Consider the following 10,601-nt stretch of genomic DNA (forward strand, 5'->3'; position numbering starts at 1 on the left):
AGGACCCCAAGGACTGGAGCCCACCAGGCTCCTCAGTCGGTGGGATTTTCCAGGCAAGAGTACTGAAGTGGGTGGCCATTGCCTTCTCCAATATAAGGCACTACTGAAAATTAAAATAAATTAAAACGTTGAACCTAAAATAATTTTTAAACAAATTTTAAAATATAAATATAATATAAATATAAATAAAATATAAAAGATAAATATATCTTATCTAGATATATATCTTATCTAGATATATATCTTATCTATATATATATATATACAAATAATATATCTAGATATAAACATACAGATGTATAGATATAGATATGGCCTCAAATGATCAAATCCTTTGATCCAGTCATTTCATTTCTAGTGATTGGTCCTAAGGGAAAAATTAGAGCTGTGCATAGTAATTAAGAACCCCTATTGCATTATTTTGAAAGTTAATTTTTGGTTCCATCAATGGAACACATGCACACAGTTTATTTTTTTGTGTGTGTGTGTAATAAAGTTTTATTAAAGTATAAAGAAGATAGAGAAAGCTTCGGGCATAGGCATCAGAAGGGGGCAGAAAGAGTACCCATGCACACAGTTTAAACATGAAGCAGGTTATAAGACCTAAGCTGAACGTAGCAGCTCCTGCCTTCGTATTTCCCATCTCAGAGTCCATTCCACAGATTCCATCTCTTTCCACGTTTTTGATAGTTTTCTTCTGTATGCGTAACTCCATATTTTAAAGTAATATGTTTATCCTGCTACCTTTTGATTTATTCATTGTAGACATAACATAATCTTATTATGGTGTCTGAGGGGCTTCCCTGGGGGCTCAGAAGGTAAAGAATCCACCTGCAATGCAGGAGACCCAGGAAGATCCCCTAGAGGAAGAAACGGCAACCCACTCCAGTATTCTTCCCTGGAGAATCCCATGGACCCAGGAGCCTGGTGGGCTACAGTCCATGGGGTCCCAAAGAGTTGGGCGTGACTGAGCAAGTAAGCACACGCACACACAGACACACACACATATACACGGTGGCTGAGACTTCAACATTGCTGCCTCATCCTCAGCCCCATTCATCCTTGCTTCCCATCCCTTCTTCCTGTCAATATTATCTCATAATTGTTATTTTCTGTTATTATAGCTACACAAATACTGTACTGAGTCAACAAGTGTGCTACAGTTACATTTCCTTTCTTGTACATTATCTTTTCCTAAAGTTAATTGTTTCTCCTTTTCTCTGTAATTGTCCCTAATATTCTTCCAGTTTTTAACTAGATGTCGATCTAGATCAAGTTGTCAGCTCCTCCTCCCAAGCACATCTAAGGCTTTGTTTTCTTCCTTCTTGTTTTAGATTGTTGATGTTGTTATTTTCAGTCACTTAGTCATGTCCGACTCTTTGGGACCCCATGGACTTCAGCACACCAGGCTTCCCTGTCCTTACCAATCTCCTGGAGCTTGCTCAAACTCATGTCCATAGAGTCAGTGATGCCATCCAACCATCTCATCCTCTGTTGTCCCCTTCTCCTCCTGCCTTCAGTCTTTCCCACAGGATCTTTTCCAGTGGGTCAGCTCTTCAAATCAGGTGGCCAAAGTATTGGAGCGTCAGCATCAGTCCTACCAATGAATATTCAAGGTTGATTTCCTTGAGGATGGACTGATTTGATCTCCTTGCTGTTTTCCATGGCTACCCACTTTTCGGGGTCTTTCTCTGTTTACTCTCTATTTGCCTGAGCTCATCTTCCAGCTGCCTCCCAAGAAGGAAAACAGGGAAGATCCTTTTTTTTTTTAAGTATTCTCATGACTGGAAAATCTTTTATTATTTTTCTTATAATTTCCTCATCTTTGTTTTTATGTCTCTCTTACTAGTTTGATATTAGACTTTCTGGATTCATTTTCTAATTTTCTTTTCTTTCTTCTATTTTCTGTCCCCTTTGGTTCTATTTTCTGAGATCCTCAATTTCATCCTCTAGTCCTTTTATTGAATTGTGTATTCTGCTACCATATTTCTAATTTTAAGGGCTCTTTCTAATCCACTGTTTTTTTTTTATAGCCTCTTGTGTTTGTTTTATAGATATAGTATCTTTTATTGCTTTGAAGATATTAAATATAGATTTTTGTTTGTTTTCTTCTGCATTGTCTGTGTTTTATGGGAACTTTTTTACTTGTTTGTTTGTTTTTCACTTTAATGGTGGATGCATTCCTCAAATAAATAGTGATCCTTGGCTGAACATTCACATTTAAGGCTGGCAATTCCAAAGTTGCTGGTTAGAAGTTCAGTGTTCCTGAGTATGACTTGTCCATCAGTGGAGCATGGTGCACACTGGCATGACTTCTCCACCCATGAGCTAAACTGGATGATGTTTAGTTCTGAAGAAAACAAGGCTTTTGGTAAAAGAGAAATGTCAGTAGCTGGAGATCTCTTTATCTGGAAGAGTTATTTCTCAAAAAATTCTCTAATCCCTCACTGAGGGCAAGGGAATTTTGTGAAAGGCACCATAAAACTGGCTATTAGTGTTACCCAACCAAATGAGGGTCCACTCACTGGCACACAGTATAGTCCATCTGTTGATCCTGGTTTATGGCAAAGGAAAGTGCAGTGTTTAAGGCTCCACACAAGGAGTCCAAGACAACTAGTACTCAAAAAGCCCAGACTCCAGGATGGGTTTCAGCAAAGCATTTTTAAAGGCAAGATGAGGGGAGGACATCCCAGGCTATGTGATCGGCTCATACACAATTCTCTGACTGTTTGATGATGATGTCACAGGGATTATCATTATCAGTCCTCAGGCACCAGAAGACCTGGGGCCATGTGCTCATGGTCATCAGTAGAGTAGTTAATTTCTTCCATTTGGTGGGGATTTTAGCATTTGTAAAACAGTTCATTGGAAGGACTGATGTTGAAGCTGAAAATCCAATACTTTGGCCACCTGATGCGAAGAGCTGACTCATTTGAAAAGACCCTGATTCTGGAAAAGATTGAGGGCAGGAGGAGAAGGGGACGACAGAGGATGAGATGGTTGGATGGCATCACCAACTCAATGGACGTGGGTTTGGGTGGACTCCGGGAGTTGGTGATGGACAAGGAGGCCTGGCGTGCTGCAGTTCATGGGGTCGCAAAGAGTTGGACACGACTGAGTGACTGAACTGAACTGAACTGAAAACAGTTCAGGATTTGCGCATCAGATACTATTATCTATGTACTTCAGAGAGGAGCTAAAGCAGAGGATATGGGGAAGGGAACTTGGGGGATGCTCCATAGGGTTCTGTTTAGCTGTATTTGCATTCAGAAGAGCAGTGGCAGGGAGGGGGAAGGTGCTGTGAACGTGGATGATTCCCAAAGATTATTGTGTTTTAATGGCCCTGCTTACAGCTCTGTGACCTGCCCACTGCAAATGCTATGACTCTACTGTTACTAGGAGAGGGACGGACAAATTGACTGAAGAGGCAGGTCGAGTGTAGAGTCGGAAAGAACCAATATGTTACTGGGATGGTGTGCCTTCCTCCTCAGAATGTATGGGACTGGAGCCTTCAGGAAGGCCAGTATAGTTTATTGACACTCAAGATTTCCTAAAGATGAATCCTACTCTTAGGACTAACTCTGACCAACATAAGGAGATAAAATGTTGTAAGCTGGATAAAAAGTACCAGGCAGCAGCCTCCACAGAGCTATATTGCTAAAATAAATCTTTCTGCTAGCTGGTCTGAAGCTCACTGTTTCTGTGTATTGAATTTCAGCCTATTTTTATAGTCATGCATTCCTATAAAGACGCTTATTACAGAATGCAACGACCTGATTAGGAAGAGTAGCTACAGAAAATGAATTATGCAAAGAAAAGAGCTTGCATTCTTAATAAACACACTTGTTAACAAATATGTAGCAAAGAAACAACAGGCTAAGAGCCACTACCCTAGAAATAAATGCTCGTTATTCTAAGAAGAGTATCATTTAGAAATAAACTGTATCATTTGGCAGACTTAGGTAAATGACATCTTAGGACTCAAGAAGATGAAAAGCAATAGCCCTTGTGCCATCACTGGAGAGAATGAAAAATCTCTTTGCTCTCTTCCTGAACTTTTAGTTCAAGCCATGCTCATGTTAGGATCAAGAAAAAAAATCACTTCCACAGCTTCCTTTCTACCTTGCTCAAAGAGATAAGGAGAAGCTTCCAAAAGAAATGCTCAGAGATGGCTCTGGCATGACCAATGCAAATTTGGGTTCCATAATACTGGTTTCTCCCACCTTGAGGGTAGTGATTTCTTGCTGTGGAAAATTGAAATTTTGCTTCACTGAAATTCTCTGTATATGTAAAAAATCTTATATTACTCCAGGGAGGTAGGCTTAGTACAATCTCCAATAGACACTATATAGCAACTCAAATATTTAATAACCATAAAACCACATATCCACCCATGACTGCCAATGCCTATATATTGTTAGTCACCATAAGTGATTAAATACCTATGAAATGTCCTCAATTCTCTAGACTATAAGTAAGTACCCCTACTGTATGCTGACACGTATACTTGCTCAATCCTAGCACTGCTACAGTCGTCTGTTGGTGTATCTAGTTCCTTCTAGACCCTTAGTTATGAAGGCATGGATAGAGGAGCTGCTGCTACTAAGTCGTTTCACTCATGTCCAACTCTGTGCGACCCCATGGACAGCAGCCCAACAGGCTCCTCTGTCCACAGGATTCTCCAGGCAAGAATACTGGAGTGGGTTGCCATTTCCTTCTCCAATGGATAGAGCATCATCCATCATTATATATCCTGCCCAATGCCTAGCACACTGCTGGGCACATAGCAGATGCTCAGAAAATACCTACTGCATGAAAGAGTAGCTTGCTGCTGCTGCTGCTAAGTCGCTTCAGTCGTGTCCGACTCTGTGCGACCCCATGGACTGCAGCCTACCAGGCTTCTCTGTCCATGGGATTCTCCAGGCAAGAACACTGGAGTGGGTTGCCATTTCCTTCTCCAACAGTAAGACAATAGTAAGAGTAGCTTACTATGTCTTTATTTAAAGCTCTTCATAAAGGTTGCCTCACTTCTCATTTCAGCTTCTAAATAATTGAGGGATAAGTGTGGAGGTACAAGGGAAGAAAGCATGGATAAGGATCAAATCATCAAATGAATCCAGCTCTTCACATATCTATACTTACTTTTGGATCTCAAATATTGAAAAAAACTCCAAGTATTTAAATGTTTTGAAAGAATGTAAGTTGATGCAATCCCCTTAGCAAGCAATTCAGCACTAGCTTTTAAAGTTGAACTAGTGTAGCCTACAACCCAGCAATCCCATTCCTACCCTCTTTAAGATCTATTGAATAAGTGCACAAGGGGACATGCACCTGAATATTTACTGCAGCTTTGTTCACACCAGAGAAATGGAAACATTTAAGTGTCAGTTGATAAGAGAATGTGGAAGAATGGTGAGTGAGCTGAAATGAACTAAAACTACACAAAACAAGGGGGAATCTTAGAAACATGTGATGGTTGATTTTATATGTCAACTTGGTCAAGCTATGGTGCCTGGTGGTTTCCTCAAACACTAGCCTAGATTTGCTGTGGAGATACTTTTCAGATGTGAGTTAAGATGTATAATCAGTAGACTTTAAGTAAAGCAGATTATCCACCATGATGTGGGTTGTTGTTCAGCCGCTCAGTCGTGTCTGCCTCTTTGTGACCCCATGGACTGCAGCATGCCGGCCTTCCCTGTCCTTCACCATCTCCTGGAGTTTGCTCAAACTCATGTCTGTTGAGTTGGTGATGCCATCGAATCATCTCTTCCTGTCATCCTCTTCTCCTCTTGCCCTCAATCTTTCCCAGCATCGGGGTCTTTTCCAATGAGTTGGCTCTTCGCATCAGGTGGCCAAAGTATTGGAGTTTCAGCTTCAGCATCAATCCTTCCAATGAATATTCAGGACTGATTTCCTTTAGGATTGGCTGGCTTGATCTCCTTGCAGTCCAGGGGACTCTCAAGAGTCTTCTACAACACCGTAGAAAGCATCAATCCTTCAGCACTCAGCCTTATTTATGGTCCAACTCTTATATCCATACATGACTACTGGAAAAACCATAGCTTTGACTAGATGGACCTTTGTTGACAAAGTAATGGGCCCATGATATGGGTCCATGAGTGGCCTGTGATGTGGGTGGGCCACATATAATCAGTTGAAGGTCTTAAGAGCAAAGATTGGCATTTTCCTGAAGAAGAATTCTGCCTCAAGTCTGTGATGTAGAAACTCTGCTGGAGTTTACATCTCCAGCCTGCCAGCTTGGTATACAAATTTCATATTTGCCAGTCCCTATTATCATATGAGTCAATGCCTCAAAATAAATAAAATTAAATATATATCTCCCACAGGATCTGCCTCTGTGGAGAACCTTGACTAATACAAGAAATAAACATCAGTGATAAAAGTATTTAAAACTACATCCAGTGGGACCATGTTACCATATTTATAAAGCTCAAAAAGAGAGAAGACCAACCAATGTAACGCTTTGGGATGTACACATATGTGGAAAAAATATTTTTACAAAGGAAAGGATAAGCCCCACATGTATGACTCCACACACGCTCTGTGCAGGGGGTTGGGGATGGGGCCCAGACTTCCATTCTGCGGGGTGTTGGTGATGTGCTAGTTCCGACATAGAGCAGCAGGCTTGTGAGTATTCATTCTATTATTTTTGTCTTATATTTTGTATGTATTTTAAAGGAAGAGTTTTATGAAGCAAATATTTTATGTTTAAAACTTTTAAAATAATGCGTTTTCTAGGCACCTATGTAAAAGAACATTGTGCTGAGTTCTTTTGGTTGGCTTAGCCACTGTTTTAACATAAAATATTTCTTCCTGGAAGCCTCTCTCTGTTCCTTTTTCTTTAGTAAAACTCTTTCCTCTTTTATCCTTGTCCCACTTATACTTTTCACAGCTTCTAATCCATTAACCACTCTGACATATGGATTTAAATGCCCTTCTTATTACACTCTGTTGGATTCCATTTCTCTGGGTCTGACTTCTCCAACTCTGCTTCATAATCAGTAGCTTTCCATTAACCTTGATTTCCAGCTCCTTCCTCTGGTGGCACTGCCAGCTCCCTCATGCTCACAGGGCCCAGGCTCTGAGCCACGTCCCAGGAGAGTGCAGTGTCTCCTGCTGACTCCTTGGGCTTTGGTTCTCTCTCCTTTGACCTTGTTCTTTTGCTTAAATAATTTCTCTTAGCCAAAAGTCCACACCTGTTCCTGTAAATTTCTTTCCTTCAATTCTCTCTTTGACCTTCTCTAATCCAGCTTTTACCCACTCCACTCCACTGAAGCACAGAACTACCAATTACCTCCTCCTGGGGGCTGAGCCTCTGGGCCAGCTGGGCCCCCTTGACCTCACAGCTGCCTTTGATCTTGTGAATCACTCTCCCTGAGTCCATTGATAACTCCCACAAGGACCAGGCAGAATGTGTTCTTTGCCCAGAAAGCAGAAGAGTAGCGAGCAGCTGGTTCAGGGCATTTTGCTTGCTCCACAGTAGTTCCCAGCTCAGGGAGGGGAGCCCGAACAGGAGAATCCTGTTTCATCTGAAAGGGTTGATTGTGCAGGCTGAAGAAACTTGAGGAAAGAAAAGAGCTGCTGATTATCAGAAATGCAAATCTTTCAAATAATTTTTCATCAATTTATAAATGGTTGAATAAACTGAAAATTCTGAGGGAATTTGAACTGGGGCCAGTGTTCACTGTAATAACTTGTCTTCTCTCTCACTTTTTTACCATTTTCTGAGCAGCATTATTTGGGATTTTATTTTATAACTAAATATGTGAGCAGCACATAGGGAATTATTTGTTTGCTTAGTGTTTTTTTAGATTTAGAAAGAGCTAGAAATAATCTTTTCTTCTCTGAAATCATACTTTGAAAAATCTTCCCAACATGGATGGACCTAGAGATTGTCATACTAAACGAAGTAAGTCAGACGGAGAAGGAAAAATATCCTGCGACACTCCTTATATGTGGACTCTAAAAAGAAAATATACAAATGAACTTACAAAACAGAAACAGTCTTCAGACTTAGAGAATGAATTGAGGGCTGTAGGGAAGGGAAAGATAAGGAGAAGGGAGAAATAGGGAGTTTGGGAGGGACATGCACACACTGCCATATTTAAAATGGATAACCAACAAGGACCCACTGTATAGCACAGGGAACTCTACTCAATGTTATGTGGCAGCCTGGATGGGAGGGAAATTTGGGGGAGAATGAATACACGTAGATGCATGGCTGAGTCTCTTCACTGTTCCCCTGAAACTATCACATTGTTAATCGGCTATACCCTTAAAACAAAATTAAAAAAAATTTTTAAATCTTCCTTTACGGTCCTTACAGTAATTTATCACATATGAAGACAGGATGTATTACTTATAATATAATTGTTTGGATTTGAGTTGATAATCTGTACTTGGACATTCAAGATAGACTCACAAATGTATATCCAAATTAGTATTACTAATTTACCTCTATAATTTCGTATACCTCAGGACTCTCTTCTCCCTTTGCCTTTACTATCCTCTTCCATATCTCTGCTCCTGTAAAGTTTTTTTGATTATTGTTTTTGTTTGTTTGTTTCCTGACTTAAAGACCTCCTTGCCCTCTCATTTCCTCTGGTCAAAATTCCTCCCGTTATTTGACCAGCAGTAGTATTCGGCTTATACCCTCTCTGACCTTATTTTGTTTTGTGTATTTGCTATATTATATCTTTAACTTTTTATTTGGAAATAATTTCAAACTCATAGAAAAGATGCCAAAATAATACAAAGCATAATACCTTTTACACAGAGAAACAAATTTTAACATCTGCAATATTTGTTGCATCTTCTCCTTTCTATGCATGTGTTCTAATATTTCCTGTCTAAACTTGTTTCAAATAGATAGCATCTATCATGTCCCTTTATCCCTTAACATTTCAGTATAGATTTGGTAAGAATAAAGCTATCATTTTATGCATCATTGGTACAACTTCAGAAAATTTAACATAGGTATGCTTTTTATCTAAAGCAGTCCATATTCCGATATTGTCAATTGTTCTAATAAAGTCTTTTATCATTTTTTGGAACCTCCAACACAGGATCCAGCTTAAGATCACATATTCCATTTAGATTGTATTTAATCAAAATCATGTCACTGCTTTGAATTTATCGTTACAACTAATAAGTAATCTGGAGGTAATCATATTAAGAATATATAAAAATCCTGCTCTTCATCACACTCTTCCCTCTAGATTTAGTATCCAGTAATGATTCGTGCTCCAAACCAATCTTTTTATGGTAATTGAAAACTGGTGAATTTCTAACTCTACTCTTCCATCCACATTTATCTGTCTGAATTATTCTTTAAGGAAGAACTCTCTCTTTTCTCAATTTTTTACCATCTAATTATTATCAGCATAGGTTCATATATTCCTATTTTATTCAGTGGGTTACTACTCTTGATTACTGTGATGCTTAAAATTGTCTCAGATTTGGCCAGCAGAAGCCTCTTCAAGCTGGCTTGTGTGTGCTTTTGTTATGTCCACACATTTTTCTGGGTCTCTTCTTTACTTCTGCCATAACAAGATGGTCCAGGCTCATCTTGTATCTTCCTATCCTAGCCCTAGAATCAGCCATTTATTTATGCGTATCACAAACGTTACTTTAGTACCTGCATGTACCAAGCATTCTTCTGGGCTTCACAGATGAAGTTAATGAGATGAGACCAACATTAGTATTTTCCCCATATCTCACATGCTTCATCCTATCCCTGTGTGGGGAAGTACATGAATTTCTCACAGGTCGGATTGCATATGATCTGACTGAGTAAAGTTACTTTCTTAAGTTATTTTCTGGTTATCTCAAAATTTCTCTCTTTTCCAAATCAGGAGCAGGGTGATTGTATGGGTCAGTAAGAAGTAACTGAGTCTAAGGCTGTTTTCAGCCAGCAAGGAGGGTTGCTGCAGGGGTTCCACCGTGGGAGGAGAGCACTCCCCAATGTCCCTGCTGTAGTGCCCACCTGCTGGGGACACTGTTGGATGGGAGAGCCATGATGTTGGCTGTCGGGAGCACAGGGTATGGGATCAACGCTTTAGGGAGGAAGTTATATGGCCAAGTCAGAGATCTGGATCAGTCTAAAGCAGCACGGTATAGTCCATATTTCATTTCCTGTGGAATTGGTTACCCATAGTCTACAGTTGTTTGAAAATATTAAATGGAAAATTCTGGAAATAAATACAACTTCCTGTCTTCTGACTAGCATGATGAAATCTCTGGCCAATCCCGCCCAGTCCTTTCCGGACCTAAATCGTCCCTTTGCTGGGTGTGTCTGAGCTGTACACACCACCTGCCCATTAGCATAGGAAGAAACAGTATGTGCGGGGCACTGTGATAACCTCGGTTTTAGGCATCGTGAAGGGGTTTTGGAACACACCCTCGCAGGTACAGTGGAGGGCTACCATACTGCTGAAGACCATGTGACTCTCCATCCTGCTCCCTGTGCTTCAGCCACAGAGCCTTTCTTGCCATTCCTCAAAAAAGCCAAGCTCTGCAGGCTCTCTGTGTTCCCCACAGTTCCCATCTCTCACCTCCAAGACCCTCCCCTGTTCATTTCT

The sequence above is a fragment of the Bison bison genome, unplaced genomic scaffold (assembly GCF_000754665.1).
Source record: "Bison bison bison isolate TAMUID 2011002044 unplaced genomic scaffold, Bison_UMD1.0 scf7180017864332, whole genome shotgun sequence".
In the NCBI taxonomy this organism is placed as follows: Eukaryota; Metazoa; Chordata; class Mammalia; order Artiodactyla; family Bovidae; genus Bison; species Bison bison.